Here is a 26704-nt window from a genome sequence, read left to right on the forward strand (position 1 = left end):
TAGTTTTCTTTGGAGATCGGTTGTGTCTTACCATAACCTCTAGTTTTCTTTAAAAAAAAAACCCCAACATTACAGCTGGGCATGGCTGCTGATGTACTCTATCTTGCTAAATTTTGATTGCCACATTTTGTGGCAATTCCACAGACACATCAATGGGTAGGAAGGCTTAGAGATGCTCCTTTTCTATGGAGTTGGCTGGAGCCAGCCATTCTAGAAGGGGAGCTCTCTGTGAAAGAGCAGTAATGACAATATCCCTGCCCATGGGAAGCGTGGACAGGATGGACAGCTCTAAGTTCTGAATCAGCACATCATCCACATCCCTGACAAAGCAATGTCCGTGTGCTTCTGGAATGGCCTCAAGGGCTGCATCTGGGCCCTGGATGCACAAACTCAGCCAGGAGGTGGCAACAGAAATAACATTGATGTTTTAAAAGCAATGTTACAGGCTGAGCACAGTGCCATTCAACTTGCATTCCCTTTTGGTGTATGGGAGTGAGAGTCAGGAGAATGTGGCAAGTGGAGCTACAGTGGTGTGAAATTGGTGCACATGACTGAAGAACTGACCCAGCAGCCTTGTACACACAGTCCCTGTGCTGCCAGCATCACACTGTTGTGGTGAATCCCATTCTGCAAATCATTTCAAGTTGTGGAAAACTAAATGTCCGTCTAACGTTGCTGGCCACTGATTTTCATAAAAGCCAGTTGAAATAGGAAATTGCATATTGTTTCAGTTCATTCGTTCAGGAATATGGGACATATGAATGCTCAGACTGCTGAACAAGGGAGAGATGCAGCTTCATCTCAAGTGAGAAAGAATGAGAGACTGAAATAAAAGAAAAAATGTATATTCAATTATATATGCCCCAAAGGAGCCACATTCCAGTGGCCAACATTCAAGGCTCTTTATAATTTGAACTAAGCAACAATTTTAACTCTTCAGCAGTTGCAGAAAGCTGTTTCACCAAGGAGCATTTCTGAAAAGATTGGAGGAGCTGCTGCCTGTTGCCTGAAGTGGCAATGAAGCAGGAGCAGAGCTAAATGTGAAAAAGCTTTGCTTACAGAAAATATTCCTATAAGGGGACCACCTGCTGTTTATGCCTGGCAAAGAGCAAAAAGCTGTGCTGCAGGTGCAGCAAGATGACACTGATTTGTAACAAACCTGCAAGAGCCACTGGAAATCCGCAGCACAGTAGTCTGAGTTTTAGCAGCTCTTTGGACACAAGACAAAGCAAAGCACGAGGTGATGACCTACACACCAGCTCAAGAGCAATTAGCCTGGGAACAGCAGCATGTTCACCATTATAGTGGAGTGCACTGGAGGATGCTCATATAAAATAGAATTCTGCTTGTTAAGTACTCTCAGACTGGAAGGAAGAGTGGGAAAAAAGGGGAAGAGGAGGGAATTATAAAACTGATATGAATGGGAAATTATTATTCAACACTAAGATCCTAAGACATAATGCAGTAAAATGTCTCATTTCTTTGAAGCATATTCTCATTACCACACTCTATACTGTATCAGCATTTTCATTTTTATCTATTTCCAGGCATTTATAAATAAACTCTACAAATGTGTTTGTGGTGAAAACCTCACAAGCCTCAGCCTGGAAGAAGCTTTTAATTATTGTCAAATATTTTATTTGTCTGAACAAAACAATAATAATAAGAAATTATAAAATGTAGAGCTCCTAGCCTGTACTCTCTCCGTTTAAGGCCTTAAATTAAATTGTAACCAAGATAACTTTTTCTTTTTGTAATTAAACATTTTTTGTGCTTTATTACTTTCCTCCCATCTCCCCCCTGCATATTTCCTTTCTTTTCATGCCCCATCTTTTCCTCTATGAATTCAGCAAGTACTTCTCTCCATCAAGTTCACTTACCTCCAAAACACAACTTGTTTCCCTCCCTCAAACCATCCCATCTAACACTGCACAGACCTGTTTCCTAAATCTACCCTGTGCCTCTCTCATTCATGATAGTGAAACTAAAACCAAGACACAGACGCCAAGTAGCCCTTATAGCATTGATGGCGAGAAGGGAGTACCCTGTCACTGAAGAGGAACTGCTCCCCTCCATCCTTCTTGACACATGAAGATGATGGAGAAGAAAAGCATCGCATAAGTTGCAATAGCTCTGTCACTGTGCCCAGCATGCCTCAAACACAAGGGCATTTCTCAATTTCTTGAAAAGGTAAGATAGGGAAAGGGTAAGTTAAAAATTTTATCTGATTTGAGATAAAATTTTATCTGATTTGTTAGAAAATGTTACTGTAGCAAAACTGAACCACTACCCCTCAAATCAAAAAGGCTTTTGAAGCCATTAGACAGGCAACCCTCTCAACTGTTTTTGCTACTTCTTACCTCACTGAAGTGCCTTAAGTGCCCTTAAACCCCTCCACCTATTCATGGCTTTAGACACTACTGCATTATAACATATTGTAAGATTACTAGTGCAGACACTGAACCTGTAAGTTGGCACTGCTTTTCTTTGGGGATGTTTCACTTTTAATACTCATTTAAAAAACTTGGCAGTGTTAGTATCTGGGACTTGAAACTGGAAACACAACTCTTATAGCATCCCTGTAAGAATGACATAAGAGATTGGTTAGAGGTCATTTTGGGGAGCTAACTTGAAAGTCTATGCCTGCCTTAAAAAACTCTAACAGTTGAGTATTTAATTTCTAAGCACTAAGAATCATAAAGCCAAATCTTATCGTTAAACAACACCCCCCCCCAAAAACAAAACAAAAAAAAAAAACCCAAAAACCTCACCACATAAAAACCCAAGAAAACATAATTCTTAGGAGTAATGTCCCAGAACACCTTAGCTATCTGTCATACTCCTGACAGTCAGAGTCATTTACTTCCTTGCAAGCTTGGTGGATAACCAGCCTGGCTCACAGTGCATCACGTAGATTTCTGGCGGGCCCTGCCCACAATCCCACGACCAGCTGGTGAAGAAGGTTCTGGTGTCATACACCCAGCCTGACTCATACACTCCAGAGCCCCCTGAGCACTGCCAAACCATTTCTCAGAACCAAGACTTGAGATTCACACCATGGTCACTTCTGGGAAGCTTTAAGTAAAGGCAGAGTATACCTGAGGAAACTGTAATCCTATACTATTTTAAATCATTGATGATTGGTAACTCTAAGAGTTAAAAAGCCAAATTATTTTTCCAAACACAATTTGAAACAGAGAGTGTAGCTCACAGTGTGTGTGTAAGCCCCAAAGAGCCTACTGTGCTGGACAGGGTACAGATGGGCAGAAATTGCAAGGAGCCAATCCAACAACTCTGGTTCGAGCCTGTCCACAACCTAAACACGTCAGAAAGTGCATTACAAACCAAACCATCACACCACAGGTGCTGAAATACAACGAGGTTTTAGACCACATTTCTATTGGGTTTTTAATAAGATAAAAGCAAATAATTTAAGCATTTGTTGAGACAAAGAATAAATACAATTTAAAAACCACTCCACAGGTCTGGATAGGATATGTGCAAATTTTTTCAGCTTTCTGCCCCTCTGTAGAAGTGGATCCATTGTTGTCTTTTTATGTTTTCTCATTAATCTGTGTAGTGCTTATTAGACAGCAAATACTTCTAAGGAAGGCATTTAAATTTTTTGTACTTCTACATTTGAGCATAATTAACTTACCAAATATCCATTTCTTTAAGCTCCAGTTTTTACATTTTTTTCTTCTCTGTGGCTTACCAGCTTACTTTTGCAGAAAGAGAAGGAAAATCAATTAAAGCTTTATTTACAACGACTACATTTTCTACTCTGAAAAACTGAAACTACATTTAGACATTTGCAATTATAATGAAAAACACCCCAACCAGATGGTTTGAAAAATGAACTGATTTAATTTCACTGTAAAATACAGCACAGAGAGACAGAAGATCTCCAACAGTGTCTGCAATGAAAACCTTAATTTTTAGGGTTGAAAAGCACAATTAATATGCCTAGTTAGTTTCCCCAGTTTGATAGAGAAATAAAACCCAGCAAAGTTGTATTTTTTTAATGGACTGACACGATAATAAAAAAATAAAATTAAGCATTTCATCAAAATGGCAACCATGAGATCTGGAAAATAGGGTGCACTTGGAATAATGCAAGTAGATTACAAGGGACTGCAAGAGGGAGCTGGGACTGTTCAGCCTCAAAAAGAAACAACTTGACAGGGGACCTCATCAATGCCTATAATTATCTGAAGGGAGGATGTCAAGAGGATGGAGCAGGTCTCTTCTTGATGGTACCCAGCAATAGGACAAGAGGCAACAGGCAGAGACTGACACACAGAAGTTCCACCTGAACATGAGGAAGAACTTTATTGTGCAGTAACCACACACTAGAAGAGATTGTCCAGAGAGGTTGTGGAGTCTCCCTCATTGGAGATATCCAGTAAGTGTCTGGATGCTATCCTATGCATGTGCTCTGAGATGACCCTGGGATGAGCAGGGAGATGGGACCAGATGAGCCACTGTGTCCCTTTCAACCTTGTCCATTCTGTGATTTTGTGAAGAAAGACATGTTACGTGAAGAGAAAACAAAGATTTATCTTTTTGTGACAACTGTGAAAAAAGATCAAAATTAGGAATATGTATTATCATGAATCTAGGTAAAGTCTCCAAGTGTATTTTAAGTAAATTAAATTTTAAGTCTCAAAATTATGAAGCTTGCAAACTTGAATTAAATTATTTGTGAACAATATTAGACACATTAATTAAAAAAAAAACCAAACAATCCTGTATAAGAGTCTAGTTAAGGGAGTGAGGGAGGAAGGGGGACAGGGCAGTATACAGCAATGACAGAAATCAAAATTTGTTCAATTAGACTAGGCAAAGAAATATACAATTGCATTAATGTTACAGGATAGTCTGTAAAAAATGTATGCAATAACTAGTCTATGCTTATATCATTGGCACTGAAGCAATAACAGTTTCAAACTAAAACTCTTCAAAATTAAAGGAAGGGACAAAAAATGAAAACTGGAGGTTTAAAAAAGATTTAACTTGAGTTGAATCAACAAACATGAGAAAAGGATTCACCAGCTACAGAGATAAAGAAGTCATCACAAATGAAGCATGTTATTTTCCTTTTTTAAATTTTCCTTTTGTCCTGGTAGTAAAGATTATTTGCTATTAAAAAAACCAACACAACAAAACCTTCAAATTGGCAAGCACAAGGAAGGGTCTGGTAATGCTTGTGTTGACTGTAGAACCAAGGAAAACTATGAACTGGGAGTACAGTGGAAATCGAAGAAATATACAGGGTAAAACATGCTAGATTTTCTATTTATTTTTTAAAGTAATTTTCCAAAATAGAGACATTTCCAAATACTTTTGCCTGTCAAGTCAGACTTGAATGCAAGCTATTCTCTGGACACAGCAATGTCCCATGACAACTTTTCCATGCAGCATCAGTCTAAGCCAACAGCTGTTGGATGATCCAAACCAAAGGAATTCATTAAAATAGAAATGACTATGTATTGAATAATTAATTAACACAACAGTAAAAATAATTATAAATGCATTCTAGCATAGCGAAATACCAAATATTATGAAAAATAAGCTGTAAGGCCAAGCACACGCTTAGTGCAATGACCACAACACTTGATGTGATTATAGAAACAAATTAATTTATTTCAAGTCTGAATTTAGTGCCTACATAACAAATGAAGCATGCTATTTTCCTTTTTTTTTCTTGGAGAAATAAATAACATGGACACTATTCTAAGAATTTTGAGACATTCAAACTTGAAATTAACTATGACATTTTGACATTTATATCGCATTGAATATGAAAAACAACAAAGAATAGTGTCAGTAAAGTATAATTCGTATTTGAAACAGCAGACCAGCAAGGGAATAGTGATAAAACAAAACAAAACAAAACCTGCCAATGTCTTCAATATTACCCATCTTCATTGTATTTTTGAAGCTTCAGTGAAACCGTCAGTGCAAAGCTGTATATAACCAAATATCCCAAATTACTGTCAATTTTGTAAGCTTAATTTCTTTTGTGTTTCTCTGAAAGCTTTTTTAAATTAGTTTAATTGTTAGGGACAGTTATTCTTCAGTAAAATGAGGCTTTTAAATACTTTATCATTTGTCTCAACAGGTTGCTAAGCCTAAAATGATTTTCAGTTGCTTTGATTAAAATACTTTCTACTGTGCTGAAAAACAAAAAAATAAAATGCCTTATCACTGTGGGATTTTTACAATTGCTTCAGGAAAATCCGCTCTGTGTTAAAGTCATGCTTAGCTTTCCTTTATGCACAACAGACCTCTGTGATTGCACTTGGCTGTGGTTTAACCCCAGACAACCGCCAAGAACACCTGGGGAACTCACTGCCAAAGGATGCTGTTGCTGCTTAATGTTTTTCAAAAGGAAAATGGATGACAACATAAAACAAAGATATGTTGATGGTTATTAACTACAAAGCCACTTAGTCAAGTGGTTTCAGAATCTGAAAAAATAATTGAGGCTATGAAAGGAGTATTGTCTATGTTTGCACACTGGTTTGGCTACTCCATAGGCAGCTGTTTAAAGATGGAGACAGTACAGTAAGACATTATGGCTACTCTTATGGAAGCCCCAGTCTTCCAAATTTTCCCCTAATTTTTCTAGAGTTCATGGTCTCTTCCCTGCCTTGCATACTGTTTCTTGGGCAATGGTTAAGCACCCCACAGCCACAGTGCCTCCTGACAGAGGAGGTATTCCTCCTACCCAGACTGCTGAATGATGATGGTGACCTTCAACTCAAACAGAGACTCAAGATATGACAGCCACACACCTCCATGTCCTGATACAGCAGCCAAAGAGCACTCCAAGCCTCCACTCAAGCAGCACTGCCCGTCACCCTGGTCTGTATCTCCTCACTTGAGCACAGAATCCCAGCAGGGAAACTCCTGCCATACTCATCTTCAAAGCTCTTCAGCTTTCTGCATAGTGCAAAACCAACCAAGGCCAAACTGAGCTCTCTGCCCAGGATCCAGAATGCTCTTCTTGAAGGAGCTTTCCTGTCACCCCCAGTTTTGCACACCTCCTACCCCACTCAACCTGGATGCTCAAACAAGGAACCTACCCAGGCAGGCAGTACTGGAGGTTTCAAAAACCTGCTGGATTGCTCCCCATGCCACTGCTCATCCTGACTGTGTTTGGCTTTGCCAAACTCTATCTTTGTAGTGCCATGGCTTGATATTGCCTTGTGAACCAGGTTCAGTCCACAGACCAATTCTGGCCATTAATGGCTTGCACAACTAATGGTTTGTGCACATAAAGGAATCACCAACCACACAGAAGTGTATCTTATCAGCAACAACCCCCTTATACTCTTCCAAGAGAAAGCTGGAGGAAATGTGCCCTTCAGCAGAAGCAATACGTAAGAGGTGCAGCAGAGCCAACAACTTAGTCAGCAAGGACACGGGCAGAGACAGCCTATTCATTTTATACAATGGAAGAAATAGGGCACAGGGGAATACTGTGCCAAAGAAAGGTTTAACTTTATTATCAATTCACATAAAAATAATTTTATTCTTCAAAAGTAGGTAGAGATTTGGGTGAAAAAATAAAGTACAGATTGCAAATTTAGGGTGACTAAAGTTGGGGTATTAAATCTAATTGCCAAAGCCCAAGTGACCTGAATTTCACAGAGATGAATTATCATTGAAGTAGGCTGGAAAGCTGAGCACCAGATTTTACAGCAATGAGAAATACTACTTTGGAGAAAGTATTTATTAAAAAGGGACATATTTCCTATTACCATTATCAAGAGCTGGATCATAAATAGCATCAATCAGAAAGCTGTCTAACTGCAAATCTCTCAGCTGTGGAAATCGCAGGCTGCCTGAGTGGCTTTAAAGAATTTGTTCAATAGTTTTTCTAAAAAAATTAAAGATTTTATAAAGATTGATAGTTGGTACAATTTTAACTAATTATAAATAAAGTCACAGGCAGCCTTCAACAGCAGTTCTACAAGTTGTATCCTCATGAAAGTATGCAGTGATAGCTGGAAATTCAGCCCTCAAAACCAGTCATCCATGAACTGTACAAGCACAGATGAAAACTTTAGACCATACAACTCCATCAGAAGAGCGGCTCTTTGTCATTCTCCTTTTGTTTTTTGTCAATCTGTGCCACAAGCTATATCAAGGATCTCTCTAGGGCAGGAATTGTATTTTAATTACATACACAAGGCTTATCGTTGTGGGTCCCTTGTCTTGCTTGGAGCTACATGTTCCTCTAACACCTACTAGAAACAGGAGAGACAACAGTGTCTGTCTCTATTTGTGACCAGGCTTTCCCACAAATACTCTAAGGTGACAGGTTGAGCGTGTCCAGGACCACTGCACTGTGCATCCATCCTATATGGATGCACATCAACCAAGCTGTGTACAACACGGGCATCCAACTACTCTCCAAGCAGTGGACCAACTGCATGGGACCTCGTCCTGAACAACTTGCAGAAATTATTTTCAATCATTGAAAGTTTATCTTGCAAGACCTCTGACCTTCTTCTTCCTAAGAAGGAGACTTATTTTTTGACTTGTTTTGCTTGTTTCTTTTTTACTACTCAAAATGACTGTCTAATGTATTGCTTTACATGCATTTACATAACAGTGTACTGACACATTTTACCTTTCAGGAAGAACAACTCTCAGTACAATCCCTACTTCTGGCAATACATTTAAAACCAGAACATTTGTACATATTGAGAACAATGGCAAATAACTATGGTCTGCTATGATCTTTGGCAACAACAGCATTTTTCCTACTAAAACATAAAAAACACACAGATGAATGGTCCTGTGAGCTATTCATCCTGTATAAAAAACATGTGGCATGATTTTTAAGGCAATTGGTTAAAATGGCAACAATACCAAAAGCTGTATTTTCATTTAGAGGATATAACATTATTTTCTACATTGTACCTCACAATAGCCAATTCTCCATGCAGCACAGAGCCTGTTTTTGTTTGCATGTGGCCATCAAGGCTATTTGGCAGGGTAAGGTTTTGATGGATCCATTCTACACAATGGCAATGGCATCTTCTCTCACACCCTAAAAAGCTACTGAGTAGATATTTCCAGGGAACTATTGCTATTCTACTAACTGCTCATGCCTTCAAGATATCCAATCTTTGTTCCAATAAAGCAAAACGCTAATGATAAAGTAAATAAAAGTAGTAATGACTGTAATAAATGTTGTCAAGCAAAGACACCAGTAAATGAGGTTATGCAGTAACAGAAAGAGATACTATACTGGTGTGACAACCCCAAAGTCACTAGGGCTTTGCCAAAATGAGCACCACACTGTATCTCCACTCCTAAGCAATCACACCATAAAGAGGTGTTTATCACTATTTTAAAGCAGCCACATAAATTCAGAACTGCAGACACATTATAGAGTGCTGCATAGTTCAACACACGGATGAACAAGTAATTTAGACTTATTTGTTTGTGGATTAAAGGTCTGTAAAAGAAAAGGCTTTTGTTCAGTGTGAGAAAACGGGGACAAAACCACAACAGTTTTCTCACATTTACACTTTATGCTGCAAAAAATTAAAGGACAATGAGATTATGCTTTAATTTTCAGTACAGCCATGCCTGCAGGATTTTGGAGAGCCTTACTGGAGAATAGCAAAATGCAGTGCATCAAATCAAGAATTTTCAGGAGCCTCTTGATATCTGGGAAAACATACACATAATTTAAATTTTCAAGTTCTTCAGTAAAAAGAATACAGTCACATTCTAAAGAGGTATATCACATTCTAACTGCAACATCTCTTCCTTGCCAGGTCGTGTGAATATACTAATTAATAAAGCAAGGGATAATCCAATTCCTTGTCTTCTTTTCTTAAAGGAGAGAAAAAGATGATCTGAGGCCATGTATAAGCTAGAACCAATCCACCACCACAAATACTTTGTCCCTACCTCCAGACTTTTAGCTGTCCACACCAATGGAACACATTGCCCTCAATGACGGTTCAGTCTCATGGACTCCAAGACCTCCTCTTTTAAATTTCAGTAAGCAATGGGTAACATTTCCAGCAACATCATAAAGAGAGAGATTTTTTTTTCTCACAAAGTAAGTATACATAACACAAAGTGAAATAGTCATATTTGAAGATGAAGACTTCATATAATGGGGAATAAATTCCAAGTATTATAATGGAGGCAATAAGGGGAAAGGAATGATACGTGGCAGACTAGAAAGAAAGGCAAACCCCCTAATTTCAACCTTTCACTTTTTAATATTGATACACTTATTTTATATGGCTACTATGTATATATTATCTTCCTCAATTATAGTATTCAATCAAAAGAGGAGAAGGATAAAGAAAAGTGGAGATACTTCCATCCTCCATTTACATTTTGTATCACGGGTTTTGTCATATTGATAGTACAGTTAGATATGCAAGGTTGAATATTGTGTTTTCATAGAAAATCCCAAAAAAAATCTAAGACAGAACAAATACCTTAATACATAAAGTATGTATGTGGAAGTGTAGGAAAAAAAAGTAAGTGTAGGGGAAAAAAAAACAGGAAACCAAGATGACAACAGAAGAAAACAGTACACCTACACCACTGCACTAGACAGGATGTACCACAGCACAGTGGAACCAGTTTCCTCAGTAGTCTAACAAGACTCATTAGCATCTCATAATAAAGCAAAGAGTACAAGAGACTCTGGAAGAACACCATTTGAATGGTTTCAAATGAGTGAGTCACTTTATCAGCTCGCATTCTGAAAATAATGAGGCTATTTCAGTCCAGCTAAAAGTGAATAAATCTGTAACTGCCCCCAACAATCTTTCATGTTTCCAGAATAAACTGCAAAGGGGATTTAAATGTTCCTGTCAAGAATATAAAGCCTCTATGGCTTCACCCTTTCTAGAGACATTTAACTAAGTATTTTTCAATTGCACAACTTTATTTTGCCTGTCTGCCCACCAGTGAGGAAAGCACATCACAGCCTGGCAAGGAGGAGGCAAGATGAGAGGAGTTGCTTCCCCCGCACCCAGTGTTACTTAGTTCTCCCTAGATCCCTATGCTATACTTTTCCTTTGTGTTATGAGGACAACTTCAGAAAGCCCGACAACATAATAAAGCTGGGGAAAGACAAGCCCGCTATTACCACTGCAGAAAATAAAACACAGATTAATGGCACTAAGGCATATGTCAGAAGAGATAATAATGATGCGTACAAATGAATCTTCTCATCAGGAGCAAAGAATGTAGGCACCACCAAAAACTGAATAATAATTACATACAAATCAAGAATGACATTGCCAGCTGCTAAGCACACATTATTTTCCCAGATTACCAAAGGGTTTGTTTTCTACTTTTTCCCTTAAAACTTGCTAAGTCTTCCTTTTCTATTCAAGTGACAGAAATTATAAAGTAGAGAAGCAGGTGCTTGCACTCCCTAGGAAGACAAATGCTAGCACTATCAGATAGCTTGCTGCTTACAGCTCTAACTACTAATTGTGCCACGGTGATCTTCATTGCAGATGTGAAATGAAGGCTTTTTTCTTGTTTCAGAAAATGGCTTTTCTGAATCAAAACACAGAAACTGGTTATAAATTATGATAAACACTCAGTTTCCACTTTCTGAAGCATTTACTAACAATGTCCCTCATTTTATGTCCCTCTCTTACTTCATAAGATTTGCATTTCTGCATGCTCTAACCACTGATGTTACAATAAGATTCAAACACAGAGCAGTCACATTCAATAAATACATACCAGTCATGCCCTCCAAATCTCAGTCAATGAGAGTTTGGCATATAAAATAATTCTTTGGTTGTATTTCTCTGATTGCAATCTTCCAAAGACAGTATACAAGATCAAGTACCACAATCACACACTTCTTGAACTAATAATTTATTTTACTGTTCTTTTTTAACTCAACTTCATATCCTGAAGATATAACTGAAGACAAGCATCAGAGTGCTTCTAAGCAATTTTACTAAAGAGATGTAATTAAAAATATTCCATCAAGAAGACAAGATCTAACATAACATATAAAGAACCAAGAAATGTTGACTTTTACTGATATTGCACTTTATCGAGAAATTTATTATCTGCATCCTGTCTGTCAGCTGGATGAGACAAGATTTTATTACAGAAATAACACAGTAAGAGTTTGCATTAAGTAGTCAAGATGCAAGAAAAAGTTAGGCCATTTATGACATGGACTAGAGAATTGCTTTTTCCTTTACATCTCTTATTAGAAATCACTACAATACTTTTAGGAGTCTGTAGGTATGGAGGCACATTAATCTTTCCTCTTTACATTTTACTGCGTACGACCTATGAATTATTTCCTCTCTCCCATAAATATTACAATCTTCCCATCTATATTATTATACCATTGTAATTCTAAAGTACATATATGCTATTTAATAGAAAGGATTATAGTAAATAAGAATAGTCACCACAAATAAAAGCTAAGTAATAATTAAGGTAACAAATACATCTGTAAAGTTTATAAGACAGCCTGACTAAAAATTGCACTTCTGGATGAATGTTAGTATGCCTTTTTTTGCCAGCAACACAGAGAAGCACAAGGTACTTTCATTTACTTTCCTCACAAGAGTGCTGAATTTTAAATTCTTCCTAACAGTACTTAGGATGTAATCATGCTTTTTTTGACAAACTGCTAAAATCATGACAGCGTTCTTAGCAGAAATTGGCAAAACAACAAAATGAAAAAGAATCAACTCATTTTCTGCTGAACATTTATTTTCAGTTGGTCTGTAAAACCAAGATCAATTTGCTACTTACAGTGATTAATAACTTCCTTGTCCTTGACTAGGCACTCTGTAAATTGTTACAGGCAGAGCAGTACATACAATACTGTTAAGGTGTCGACTTACTGTGTATTTGTAAATATTTTATTGTGGCAATCTCTCATTTTACACTTGTGAGACATTTTTCTTTTTTTCAATTGGAATTTCTCCTGTTTTTTCTTGTTGACCTTTGCCCTGACACTAGTGGTGCCTGATGGCATCACTGAGAAGAGCCATCCTCTTTACTCACTCTCATCACATGCTTTGTTAAGAGCCCTTCGAGCTTTCTCTTTCCCAGGTGGAACAGCCCCAGCTCTCACCTTCCCCATCCCCATGTCAGGTGCTACAAGCCTGAAATCATCCCACGGCCCTTCCCTGCAGCTGCTCCCACCTGTCCATGTCCCCCTCACAATGGGGAGCTCGGGACTGGATCTGGCACTCCAGGTGTGCCTCACCAGATGGGCAGGGGGGAAGCCCCTGCCTGGCTGGCAGGGCTGTGCCTGATGCAGCCCAGGAGGCTTTGGCCTTCTTGGCCACCAGGGCACATTGCTGCCTCCTGCTCAGCTTGGTGCCCATCAGCACACACAGGAACTTTTCTACCAAGCTGCTTTCCAGCTGGTCAGACGCCAGAATAGAACAGCACATGGGGTTACTCCTCCCTACATGCAGGACTAGGACTTTGCATTTACCAATGCTGAACTTCATGAGATTCCTGTTTGCCCATTTCTCCAACCTGTCAAGGTCCCTTGGAATGGAGCACAACCACGTACTGTATCCATCACTCCTCCCAGTATTGTGTCACCAGCAAACGTACTGAGGGTGCACTCTGTCCCATCATCCAGGTCATTAAAGATGTTAAACAGTGCTTGTGCCAGTATCAGACTGTGGGGTATGCCACCTATGGCTGACCTCCAGCTGGACTTGGTGGTGATGATTACAATCCTCTAAGCCTCACAGTTAAGTCATTTTTCAGCCCAGCTCACAGACCACTTACCTAGTCCATACTTGAATAGTTTGTGAGCATGATACAGAGGACAGTGTCCAAAGTCAAGATAAGGTACATCCACTGTTCTGTGCTCATCCATTCAGCTGTCATCTCATTGTAGAAAACTATCAAGGTTGGTGAGGGATTATTTCATCTTCTTAAACTCATGCAGACTGCTCCCAATCACCTGCCTGCCCATAGGATTCTTGGAAATGCTTTCCAGGATTGTTTGGTCTATCACATTCCCACAGACTGATGTGAAGTTTAACAGCCTGTGACTCCCTGGATCCTCCTCACAAGCTCCTTGTAGGCCTCCTGTCACAGAAACCTGCTCTCCTGAGGGCCAGGGTGGTGACCCTGATACTTGTTTTGTTCCTTCCTTGCAAGATCCTGAATTCTTCCTTATTATGGAAACTGCAGCCAAGACTGCTCAACCTTCACATGCCTGCCCAGTTCTTTCTCATTGGTGTGAGGTCAAGGAAAGCACCTCCGCTCATGAGCTTATTGATCACATGTGTTAGGAAGTTATTATCATCAGTGCACTCCACAAACCTTCTGGATTACTTATGCACTGCTGTGTTATTCTTTCAATAAATATCAAGGTGGCTAAAGTCCTCCTGAGGACCAGGACCAACCTCCTGCAAATATGAGGCTTCTTCCAGCCGCCTGAAGGCATCATGCACTGCTTCTTCCTGATGGCCAGTCTGTAGCAAACACCCATCCCAATGTCACCTACACTGGTCTGCGTGCTTTGCCTGACCCATAAACTTTCAGTTGTCTGAACCATGCATCCCTGCTGCCCGCTCACATGGAAAGTTGAGCAGCCCCTCCTCACCTTCCCAGAATATCATAATTTGTAACTGCCTAAGCAATTTCTCTTGAGACAAATTAATCCCAAAAGTATTTAATCTAGAGTGCTTACTGAATTAGCAATTCTTAAGGACCCTCGTGATGCTGGTAAATCTTCAGTATTCATAATCAAATCATATCTAATACCTATAATGGGCTGCAAGAGCTCTTCAGCACTAGGTGAGAAAAAGGTAAATCTATCCAAAGACAGGTGTAACTTGCTTTCCTTCTCAGGAAAGAAAACAAGGTAGCAAGTGTTACCTGGACACAACAATTTGGGAAATTCAAAGCAGTTCTACTACCTGAACCAACAGGTGTTCTAATTATTTTCTGTTCCTCCTTACGAGAAAGTCAGGAGAGCAGATTTTAATTTGTGTCACAAATATGACATTCTTGACATGAAGGAGGAGATTACCTGTTTCCAGTAATCTTGGAGCAAAAGTATGTGACAAGTGGCCTCCTATATACAAAATCATGTTTTTATTTCTCCATCAGCCTCAGTTTTCAATATTTAATAATTTAAGTAATTGTTTTTAGTAATTTAGTACTTTTGCGCAATGTGTTCAGATCTTATGGGCAATACACTACAATAAGACATTGTCTCTGGACAGCTGTTTTTGAGACAATGAGGAAAAAAGATTGGTTTGCTCTACATTTCATACAGACCATTTCTGTGTTAGGGGGCAATTCCATTTCTGATATTGACTTCTCAAGCTAAATGTATTTCCAAGCCATGTTCTCGGTAAAGTGTTTGTGAAAAGTTAGTTAATGAGATGGCTGGTAGAGTCCTAAAAAGATGAGGTAATTTTTCCACTTGCAGCTTCCACCTCAAATGTCCCAAAAGAACAAGGCAGATAATACAGTGTTTTGCTTTTCTGGAGAAGGCTTTTGGACAGACACAATTTTGGGCCCTTTCTCACCAAAAATATTCAAAACAGTCTGACCCTCTTAACTGTTGGAGAAGATAGAAATTGATCATGCTTTTAGGATCGGTGCTGATATGACACTTGAAACACTGCAGATTTCAGTGTAATTTGCCACAACTCATCATTTGCCAACTGGCTACACATATTTCTTCAGTGTAATCCATCCTGGACTGTGTCCAACAACTAAAAAGAGCATATATGTAGGGCATTGCCAGAGTAGAAGTCCATAGTGCTCCATCTTTGCAGGCACAGTTCTGAACACAGCTGAATGAGTACTCTGACTAAAACTGGACCTGCTGCAACTGAATAAAAGCTTACATACTTTTTTGCTTCAGCTCTCTCAATCACAATAATAATTTCATGCTGTCTCTGACACACACCTTAAATGCCACATCACACAAACTATCTCCCAAAGTTTACATATAATCTTATCTTCCTTTTTGCTTGGATTTAGCTAAGACTTCTAGGGTTGCCTTAAGGAATTTTTCTTTAGTAGATTAATTTAAGAGCTGAAATTCCACTGGATTGCAAAAGCTTTGTCTTTGAATTTAATGTGCATGGACAGCAAATCTGCAGGAGTTTCTCTCAACAATAGCAGGCTTTTTACTTTCACTGTATTTCTGAGCATCACACAGAAAGATGATAGGGAAAGCACAGGCTCACATACTGCATCCTGGAACACACAGCATCTATTAGACTTTCATTTAGGAATCTTCTATTCCAAAATCTCCTGATTTCAATCACATACCAGTCCACCATTTGGCTAACCAACTATTTCATGGCTCAAACAGCTTGAGTCCCACATACAGAGAGTATGAAAGTCATTTCAACATGCTAAATAAGCACTTTGTTTAAGAAGCTCATCTATGCTAACTGTGCAAGATGCAACCAGGCAAACAATCCAGCCCTGTTTCCAGGCCTACAGCTACACTGGGAGCTACATGCACAGTAGGTTTCTTTCAAAAATACATGAAAATACTTTGACATTTGTGTATCACAATACCATTTGTTCTGATTCTCAGTATCAGGCTCAAAATCTCAAGATTTCTTTTGATTTGGAGTACACCGCTATTTTGATATTTTCTCACAACACCTTGTCAAAGCACTGGCTTATAATACTTCCCAAAAATAAAACTTACCATGACTTCAGCTGATAATTTTCTCACCTTTTCCCATTACAGACTCATCTTCAATGTTATCAGAGCTGAGTGCTCAGCTAGGAGACTGTTCATCTACCTGAAGATAGTGATCTCTTTTGTGGATGCTGCTGTTAAAATCAGCCTAAAGGAAACAACTACAACTCATTAGGGAGTACTCTGCAGTCGACTAGAACTACTGGGATGCATCTTCTGCAATACCCAGCTATGCACTGTCTTGAAGGGTGGTCATGGTCATTTAGCTGTTCCTCACAGGTTGCCGGTTAGGGAGGATGCTTGTTAATGATGGGAACCGCACTGAAAACTAGGTCAAGTACAACAAAACTGAGGGGAAAAAGGATATTCAAGAGGGGATTCCGTTCTCCTAAGCATATGCAAATAAGGGTGTTAGTAGCTCTGGCATCCAAAGACTATAGAGTGGGGAAAAGCAAATGAAAACCAAAAAGTAATCTTCCAGCTGTAGCACAGAGGAATTTATCTGTGTTATTCTCTACTATCTGCATTTCTATTTTACAAACAATCACACAACTTCAGTGCTACTGTTCCTACCATCATTACTAAAAGCATGTGTATTTTATCAAGAATTGGTTCTCTAAAACAGACTTCTCTCTATGACCTGAAGAACAATTCAGCTCCGGGATACACAACTGAGTAAAATATTGAGAGCAAAGAAAAAAACACAGTTTCTAACCTTTATGGGGAGTACTTGGAAAACAATTTTAGCTGTCCAGAGATCTGAAAGTTAGTTTCATATTTACATACCTACATTGTATATATATCTCCATCTCATGTCCACTCTGCTTACTTGGGGGGACAGGCACAGATTCCTCCCCCATAAAAGTAGTTTTGGGTAGCAGCTACATTTCCAGAAACACACAGCACAAGGGAACAACGACTTCTGGAAGCACCTTTCCCATTTGAACAATTTCTAAAACTGCTACTCAGCAGGGCTAGAATGAAATCAGGTAAACATTTAGGAAGATCTTCAAGGAGATGAAGACAAAAAGGGTTTCTGTTGGTTTCTCACACAAAGTAGAGAAAGGAGAGTGGGATGGGAACTTGCTTTGGTTTATAGGTTTTCTGCACAGTTTGACCTGGTAAATGCAGAACATGACCCTGTGGAGCTGGGGCAGCTCCCATGTGATGTGGGGAGGAAGCTTTTTCTAGAGGACCAGTTAATATGATGCTCTCCTGTAGCTTAATCAGCTCTGATGACTCATCTCCCCTCTCAGTTCCTGTATCTGAAATTTGGGAAGCAGGGATGAAGGTGACTGAAAGGAAAAATGCTCTGAGGAAATGAAATTAATCCCAGAGGATTTCCTGACATAAGAGTCTTTCAAGGCTCTCTCACATGCTCTCGGGGCAGACGACTGTCACGCCTGGCAGTCAGGGCTCAAGCGATGCCTTGGCGATGCTTCACGCGCCACTGGAACGCACGGCTGCGCTTTGCGGGGCCTGGGCACGCAGCTGGCACTGCTCCAGCTCTGCCTGCTCCCCTCCCCACAGGGAGGAAGGGGACATGCTGCCTCCTGATGTATTTGCATTTCTTACCTATTTTGCATACATATATGTTGATAATATCTAGATATTTATACAATTATATATATATGATGGAAAACTAACAAGGAAGGATCAGACTTCAGGGGAAACCCAGGGTACAGCTGCATGAATGAGAGCAAACAGACTCAAGCTCACCCTGCTCTGCTCTATTTGCTATAGAGGATAGAACTTCCTTTTTATGTCAATTTTCACAGTATTTTGAACTCTCTCCTAATTTTACAGCAAAGGTTGATAAAAACAATGACAACTAATGAAGTGGCTATAAAAGAAAACTATATAAAGTAAATGTTATGAGTGAAAATAGAAAAAGAGAACAATGATCTTCAATATTTTAATCCCTGTTTTACTACTCTGACAATCTTACAGAAACATGAAAATGTTTACAAACATGGATGCTACTGCCAAATTTCAGCAGAGCAAACTAAAAATATTTTGAGCATCTCTGCATTATCAGAAATTCTAGCAGAGTAAGGCTTAAAAGAAATTCCATTTTTCCTGCAATTTCCATTTTAGGCTTTTTAAACAGGCATATTGCAACATTTAATTGCTTCCTTTCTTAATGCTCAGTGTTACATCCAGAGTTGAGACATTTTCCAGTAAATGAAGAAAAGCATTTCCCATAGCCACAAAATGCTTTCAAAGCCTCCAGTGACAGCACAGTTTCAGTGATAAAACAATATAGCTTTGTAGCACACAACTGCCTCTACTGCACTCTATTAATTCCTGCCCACTGACAATACAATCACCCCCTGCATTGTTTGCATCTAACAGCAGGTGATGAGCACCAATTGAATGGAAGAACAGACACCAGCTACCCCAGAAAGGGGAAGTGGTGGGAGCTCAGTGTAACAGCTGGAACAAAAACCATCTCTGTATTTGAATTACATCTAATAAAATATACAAAATAATCTCTAACTTAGTTTTAATTAGCAACTTTCTGAAGCTCTGGGAAAACAATGTTGTGTATAAAACTCATGGTGTGACAGGATGCATCCAGATGTAGGGTAAAAATAATTCTTTAATTACTTTGGTATTTTGACTACCTGGATTAACTATGATCTTTGCAAAAGCAAATACCATATTGCTTACTTACTTCAAAGGCCTCCTGTTCAGGCCATATTTCCCTCAATGTTTATGCTGCAAATATTTTTGTACACTACTAATGTAAGATTATGGGCAATGATGTTTTTAAAGAAACATACAGATTCTGAGAGATAAACATTTTGCTCTGAAAGAATCACAGCCCCCACAGATCCTACTGCCTTATAATATGCCTTTTCAAGGCCAATGTCTTTTTGATGCTGGACTTCTGATCATTTTGATCATTTAGAAGTACAGCCTCTCGTTTTCCCCCCCCCAAGACTTTTTAAGCTGTGCAGTTCGACTGTCACTACTCACAAGAGAAACTGTGGGAAATACCAATAGAATACTGCCTGGCAGCTTACCTTGAGTGACTCGAGTTCTCAAGGAACCAATGCTGTCTACTCACTGGGAGCTCTAGTAGCCCTCTTTAGACTATTATGACCCAAATCCTCTCAACACACCAACCCCACTGCCCAGAACACCTTCCCTCAAGCACCAGCCTGAGCCACAAGCTTTTGAAAAGCCCACTACCAAACTTTATGTTCCAGAGTCCTTTCTGACCTGTATACCCCATGATTATACGGCAACTACATTACCCAATATTCACTACTAACGTGACTTCTTTATCATAATGCATAAAGCATGTGCCTTTCTTGAAAACAGGATTATTATGAAGAAGCTAGAGTAAGTGTTCAGTGATACAAAGTTGCTCTAAAGAACACTGCAAGCCACTCTAGACAGTACACTGCTCTGCATATAAGTGGATTTTTAGGACCTGAGTGATTTCTTTCTTCCCAGAAGACTGAAAGGCTTTTCTTGAACTATCTCAAATATGTGCATGTGTACAGCCACACACTATAATCCACTTCCGTACAGGACTACCAACAACAGCACACAACCACAGAGAGACCTCTGCTAATGCAAAAGATTTGCTGCTTTTCCAAGACCACAATAATGGAAAAATATGCTACAAGTTGCAATTTCAGTTTATTTGTATCACATATAGCTGCTTTTGCAAATTTCTTGCATTACCATGTCTGATGTCTTGAATGATCTATGCACACTTGCACATGTGTGTAAAATGACACATTCTATCATTTTAATCCTCCTTCACATGACAAGCACACTTTGAATGACCATATGAATAGTCAAATGTGCAACTAGACACAAGAAATACACAGAAACCAGCAAGGCAAATTCTATGATCCAATCTCCCTGTGCTAAATGCACCTCTCTGCAACCCTGGCATCTTCCTTGCAACATCTCCTGTTCCAGTAGGGCAGCACAGGGAAGCCATGGGGGAATGACATGGGAGTTGAAGAGCCAGCCCTGTATCTTTGGGTTCAACTCTGAAAAGATGAAAAGCAATCTCTAAGCAAGATGTGGGTGTGGGTTAACCCATCAAAAGCACTCCTTATATCCACTGCTTGTAACAAAGTCCAAGCTGAAGAATTTGCAGTAAGAAGGTTCAAGAGGTACTGCGCCTTCCACAGCACCAGCACTACTACTGCATTACAGATCCCACTGTGTTAATCATTAAGAGCCTGGAAACTCATGTTGAGAGAGAGGTATGACAGCAACACATAGATATAGTCACTGACATTTAATACAGTCACTTTGATTAATTATTAAATTTCTAAAATGAACTTGGTGCTTGAAATTGAAATGCTTGCATTTCAAAGAGTCCAATGTTCCCATTAGCAAATTAACTTCACTCTCAACAATTGGCATTAGTTTCTTGGAAACAATTATTTTAGACATCTAAGCCCACTTCACTTAATCTATACACCCCCAGTCTGGCTTTCCCACAACCCTGCTCAACAGATTTACTTATATTTGGTATTCCCTACATAGCTTGACATTCAATTTTCAAAAATAGTATCTTTGCAGTCACTGAACCTACACTTAATTTCATTCAGTATGTCCAGCTATTTTCCAAGTTGAAAGCACGAAGATCACTCAGAAAGACAATTCAAATTTTATACATTTTATATATTTTATATACATATAAATGCATTAATAAGTATTTTTCACATAGACAGAATTTTTACTTGGGATCAAATACATGTGAGGAAAATAAAATATTCAGGCTAGGCAATCAGTCAATACAACAAAAGGCTGTGCATCAAAACACCAAATACACCTAAGGTGAAAGTTTAATAATTGCAAAGTATTTTTGTTTCCCTTAATTCAGTAGGTGTTTTTTTAAAAAAATAAAATTATACACACAGTCAATATCTAGCCAATATTAACTAGACAAGCAAAAATTAACCAGTACAAGCATTTTATGATTGTAAACAAAGAGTAAAATACATCCTGTTGACAAGAAGAATTAACTATTTTTTGTTTCCTTCCTCACTGTTTTCAGAAAGACCTTATTTTTCCTATAAATGCTTTGTAGAAAAGTATCAGTTAGATAAGTAAGAGTGGGATCTTACTTATCAAAAAAAGCTAAAACCAGGAGCAGCTGCATCACTGGTGTCCACCCACGAAGCGGCTTTCAGGAGAGGTGGCGAGGGAGAACTGGGGCTGGGATCCAGCCTTCAGCCCACACTTCATGAGCAGCGCCAGAAGCCCCACAAGCCCAAGTATCCACCTGACCTGAACAGCGACAGACCAGCTTAATGCCAGAGCTCTTGAATCTGGGCTTCCAGCAGTGTTTAAAGCTAGGAAAAAACCCAGCAGGTCCCACATAGTCCCTTAATAGACAGAGGAGGTGGCTGAGACATTGGACAGAATCTCAGGTTTTCTAGTGAATACTGTTCCTGTCTGATATGCCAATGCTCTAAACATAGTATTTCATTTATAACACTCACCAGTCTCACTTGAGAGTGTATGTGGGCCAGTCAGATTAGTTTTTGTAGAAATAAATCTTGTTCTCTTTTTGAGATTGGCTGCAAATTAAACGAAGAAGTGAAAACAAGTCTTCAATACTTTACAAGAGTGGTGATCCCATAGGTGGCTTAGTAGAAACAACTTTTACGACATAGAAACACTGATGCAATATTTTCAGGCAACTTTAGTCTTAGAATACTTGAAAAACAATTTGTAGACAGGCTGACATTTAAAAATAATTTTGTAACTCTGAATCTCTGAATGACTCCTAGAGTTAAAGGTTATCCAAAAGTCACAAACCCTTTTCCCAGAACAGACTCACAATCTTGAGATTGACACACACTGTTCTGTACAGAAAAAATACATGGAGGCGGGGGGGGGGAACCCATCTATTTGCTTCCATTTGCACGTTTAATAAAATCCTATTTAGACAAAACTGTTCTTAGCCTTCACCTTCATCATCATGTCAAGATAAACTGAAGCTCACATAGAAATCACACATTATTTTGTCTTCAGTAGGACTGTGTATGATGTACCCAAGGAGAAGGTGGACTGAGGCCAGACTTGGTGCTAGAGGTATGTCTAGGAAAAAAGTAATTTTGCCTGCTAAGGAGCAGATATGAGCATGGGTAACATTTAAATTACATATCAGAATATCTTTCTTCACTGACATTGTGAAGCATTGGAACAAGCTGCCCAAGGAAGTGGTGAAATCACCATCCATGGAAGTTTTTAGAAAACCATCTAAAAACGGCCCTTGGGGACATGGTTCAGTGGTGAGCTTGGTAGCGTTAGGTTAACAGTTGTACTCGATTATCTCAGAGGCCTTTTCCAACCTTAATGAAATAGAGATGGACACTGTCCTGTCTCTGGCACCTCCTCACCTAGCACCTCTGCTCCCACCTGAAACTGAACTATATAGACTATCAGTAAAGTAAAAAGAAAGATGACCAAAAAAAAAAAAAAAAAAACAAAAGGAGAAAAAAATCCCCTACAAAGTTTCTCCTACATTTCAATCATTCTTCAAGATTTAATTCACAATTCATCACCAAAAATTAGAAAATATTAGTAAAAGAAAATGCTGGTGTCCTCACATGCCAAGGCTGTCCATCAAATCCTGAGCAGCATGGAAGTATCAACCCCAGGGAACAGCCAGGCAGCCTGCAGACAAGCCTGGGAACACATTCAATACAAAAAATGTCTTCATGTCGAAGAAATACTTACTTCCTTATATCTTATGGCAAAATACAGAGCCAAGAAAATAATTTACAGATAAAACCCCAAATATGTTTGAAGTGGTTTTGAAAATGTTTGAACTCTTGAGGATACAGGAACTTTGCTTGTTAGGGAGATCGCCAAGTTCTCCCCCTCCACAAACAGGCTTACTGAATAGAAATGCAGCATTATCTACACTTAAGGAGCAGCATAAGGGGATTTTGTACATGCTGCTCTTGAAATAAGTGCAGAAAAGTGAAAAAGTCATTCAGAAATCAAGTCATGATTCCTGAGACATATATATATATACACACACACACACACACACAGAGACAGAGATATCTGAGTTGAAATACCTGAGTTAGATATCTGAGTTGAAATTTCAGCATTTCAGGGTTTTTTCCCCTAGTAGTTGCTCTCCCAGGAAAAGCTCAGAAGAAGGAATACCCATGCCTGTTCCCCCTTGCCCCATGGACACCAACAGGACTCTCATACAGCAAGGGCACTCCCACTGCTCTGCATTAGACTTAATGTCTAACTGCAAACATGGAGACCAAAGCTTTGTACCTTTGTTCTCCTGCTGTAACCCTAAGTTCCAGACGTAAATTATTTATTCTACAGTGACTGCACCTCAAAAGTTTGCTTTGCTGCAAATTCTTCAGCTCCTTCTTTTAACACATCTGAAGAAACAACCGAGCTACTCTAAGCAAAGAGATCAATATAAACACACAGCTCATCTTTTGACATTTCCAATGTCAAAATGTCTTTTATAACCTACCAAAGAACCTTAAGCTGTCACTTACCCACTCCATGTGCATTTTCGACGTGCACATACACATGTGCTTAGTTCCCGTTCAAAAATCAGTCTATGACTACAGCATCCCCAGTTGTTACGGTGAGCTCATGGGCACCCTGTGCCTCCCTTCCCCCGGGACCTTGTGACTCTGATCAAGATAACCCCTGGATCCTCCTTCCTGCCCCAACGGGGTTGGCGGAGAGCCAGGAAAGCCCACCCTGTCCAAAACCTATATAGACCCCTGAGATTTCCTGTTCTTCCTCTTTTGCCCCGCTCTCCCATGGACACCACAGAATAAAGAGAGCTGTTCTAACACCCTGGGGTAAGAGCCTCTTTTGAATATTTATTCCCTCTCCTGGTATTCCTCCCCTCACAGCCCCTATCTCTGAGCTAGTCGGATTATTCGGGGGGCTGCGTGGAGGGGAGGAAAACTACACCCAATGGCCTCTCTACTAAAGGAGGGAGGCCATTCATTTGCTTGGATTCTGTAACAGCAATTGGCTTTCATACAGTAAAGAGCAGCAGTCATATCTTCTATAAGATTACATATAAACCCATTTTTTACCGAGAGTGAATAAAAATGAAATAAATAAAAAATCACTGTACTTGGCAGGCAATTTAACACATTTAATATTTACTACAATACATCTATCTACTTCAGGTTTTGCTCCAGTGGAACAGAAATTTAGGGTCAGCATCAAATAAGTCTCACTTTTTGTCCTTCTTTCCCCATCTCCCACCCTCCAGCAAGCATTATACAGTTTAAAATGTTAATATTATTATAGGTTACATTTTTAAATTCTAAGTGAAGGCTCATGTATAAAAGATATTGGCAAGAATAATTGGCTTTTCCAAAGAAAAGAAATCAGCAATAAAGTGCATTAATCAATGATTATTGAATTCTGTGCTCCAGGCTAGTGGTTCCTGTCAACACTGGTCCTTCAGAACCAGGTTTTCCTCTTCAGCTTTAATGAACAAGGTTGAAATAATGCACTGAAATGAAAAAATGTAGAACTAATCAACAGTCTTTGTTTTTAAAGTCTGAGCAATTTCCTTGAGAACCAGAATGAAATAGAACCACCATGCTTACAAATTCTCTTAGAGGAAACAATACAGAGATACTGATCACTCAGTTAAAAGAGGTTTTATCTCTGTCAGAAATAGGTACAGAGTATAGAAACACAATACAGACATCAAACACTGGGAAGAAACCACTAGAATTACTATTTTGTTCTACCCACACACACCACTTTCTTTCAGGTTCCCAACTACAGACTTGTATCAAACCCGTACCAGTGGGACCACTCACACTAGTGGAGTTACATGCCTGGCACTTGCAGGACCAAGTCTTTGGTTAGCCTACAGCAAGGCACAGCTGAGACAATACAAAACCTCAAAAAAACCTCCCACTGTCAGCTTTGCAAATCTGCTTGATAAAATAAACACCAAGCAGAAAAAGTGCAATTACTGCAAACAGATTTTTGAGAGCTTTGTTTTTCATGCAGCAGCTATAAACAACTAAATCTCCCCACACATTTTAAGATGCACAGGAAAACACATTAAAACCCAAGACGAGAACCTCTAACTAAAACAGCTGAATTTGCAGATGCAAAGGCTATTTGAACTTCACTTCCTCTGCTTCTTTCCCAGACAGCTTCCTATTCACATTTTTTTGACCTAGCCTTAAGTTAAGGCATCCCCAGCGGCCCTGGGTCAAGCCTAAAGGCAGGACACATGAATCTTGAGCTCTAGACTCTGCTGTCACATTTAACAGCTGACTGTCCCCCGGTTTGCTGAGCAGCACACACTAGTCTGTTCAAATAAATAAGTAAGAAGAAAAAGCAGCTGGTAGCCAGAATCCAAGTAACTTAGCTTTTTAAAAGTAAACCATGTACTGTAGACCACAAGCAGGCTTTTTCCATTTTGCGTTAGTAAGACACGCACCTCTGCATACACCCTTTCCTGTCTGAATATGACTAGAAAGCCTTCCTTGCCTGAGGGTTTAAATGACTGCAAATGACAAGACTTGGCTTTCTCCCCTTTGCAACAATGGTTTGATATTTATGACAAAACTGCAAGAAAAATCTTTATTGGACTGCAAATTCAGGAGGTACTGTGTGCCATTAACTTTCCTTTTCAAGTACTTTAAAGGACTTCAGGATACATAAGGAGAAAGGGGTTCAATGTATGTAATTCAGAAAATACGTAAAATTCCCACTTGGGGAAAAAAAAAATCAGGAAAACAGGAAACAGGGTCACTCAATTGCCCAGGGCCCAGCTGAAGAATTAAAGAACTATATGCACCAGCAGAAAGAAGGGGGTTGGGGGAGGATTAAAAAAAAAAAAAAAAAAGCTGCCACAGTAGTACATAGTGGGCTGTATCTAATGCCAATATATGTGTGTTCTCATATCACCTAACCATCCTCTCCATACCATGGTCCTTGTTATTAGATTAGACTGGACTTCAAAACTGGACAAATTTTTCAGATTCCACAAGC

The 26704-nt window shown here is 39.3% G+C and overlaps 1 protein-coding gene across 16 annotated transcripts in view; it reads right to left on the minus strand.

Annotated features, from left to right (window-relative positions):
* Positions 1-26704, minus strand: part of GRIP1 (glutamate receptor interacting protein 1) — a 328821-nt gene that overhangs the window by 174276 nt on the left and 127841 nt on the right. Inside the window, exon 1 of one of the 16 annotated variants that reach the window (XM_072922894.1) lies at positions 38-22543. The exons of the other annotated variants lie outside the window; for them this stretch is intronic. The gene's annotated coding sequence lies outside the window, so the exon portion shown is untranslated. Of the gene's footprint in view, positions 1-37; positions 22544-26704 lie in introns of those variants that run through there. 16 annotated transcript variants of the gene reach the window in all.

The sequence above is a fragment of the Taeniopygia guttata genome, chromosome 1A, assembly GCF_048771995.1.
Source record: "Taeniopygia guttata chromosome 1A, bTaeGut7.mat, whole genome shotgun sequence".
Taxonomy (NCBI): domain Eukaryota; kingdom Metazoa; phylum Chordata; class Aves; order Passeriformes; family Estrildidae; genus Taeniopygia; species Taeniopygia guttata.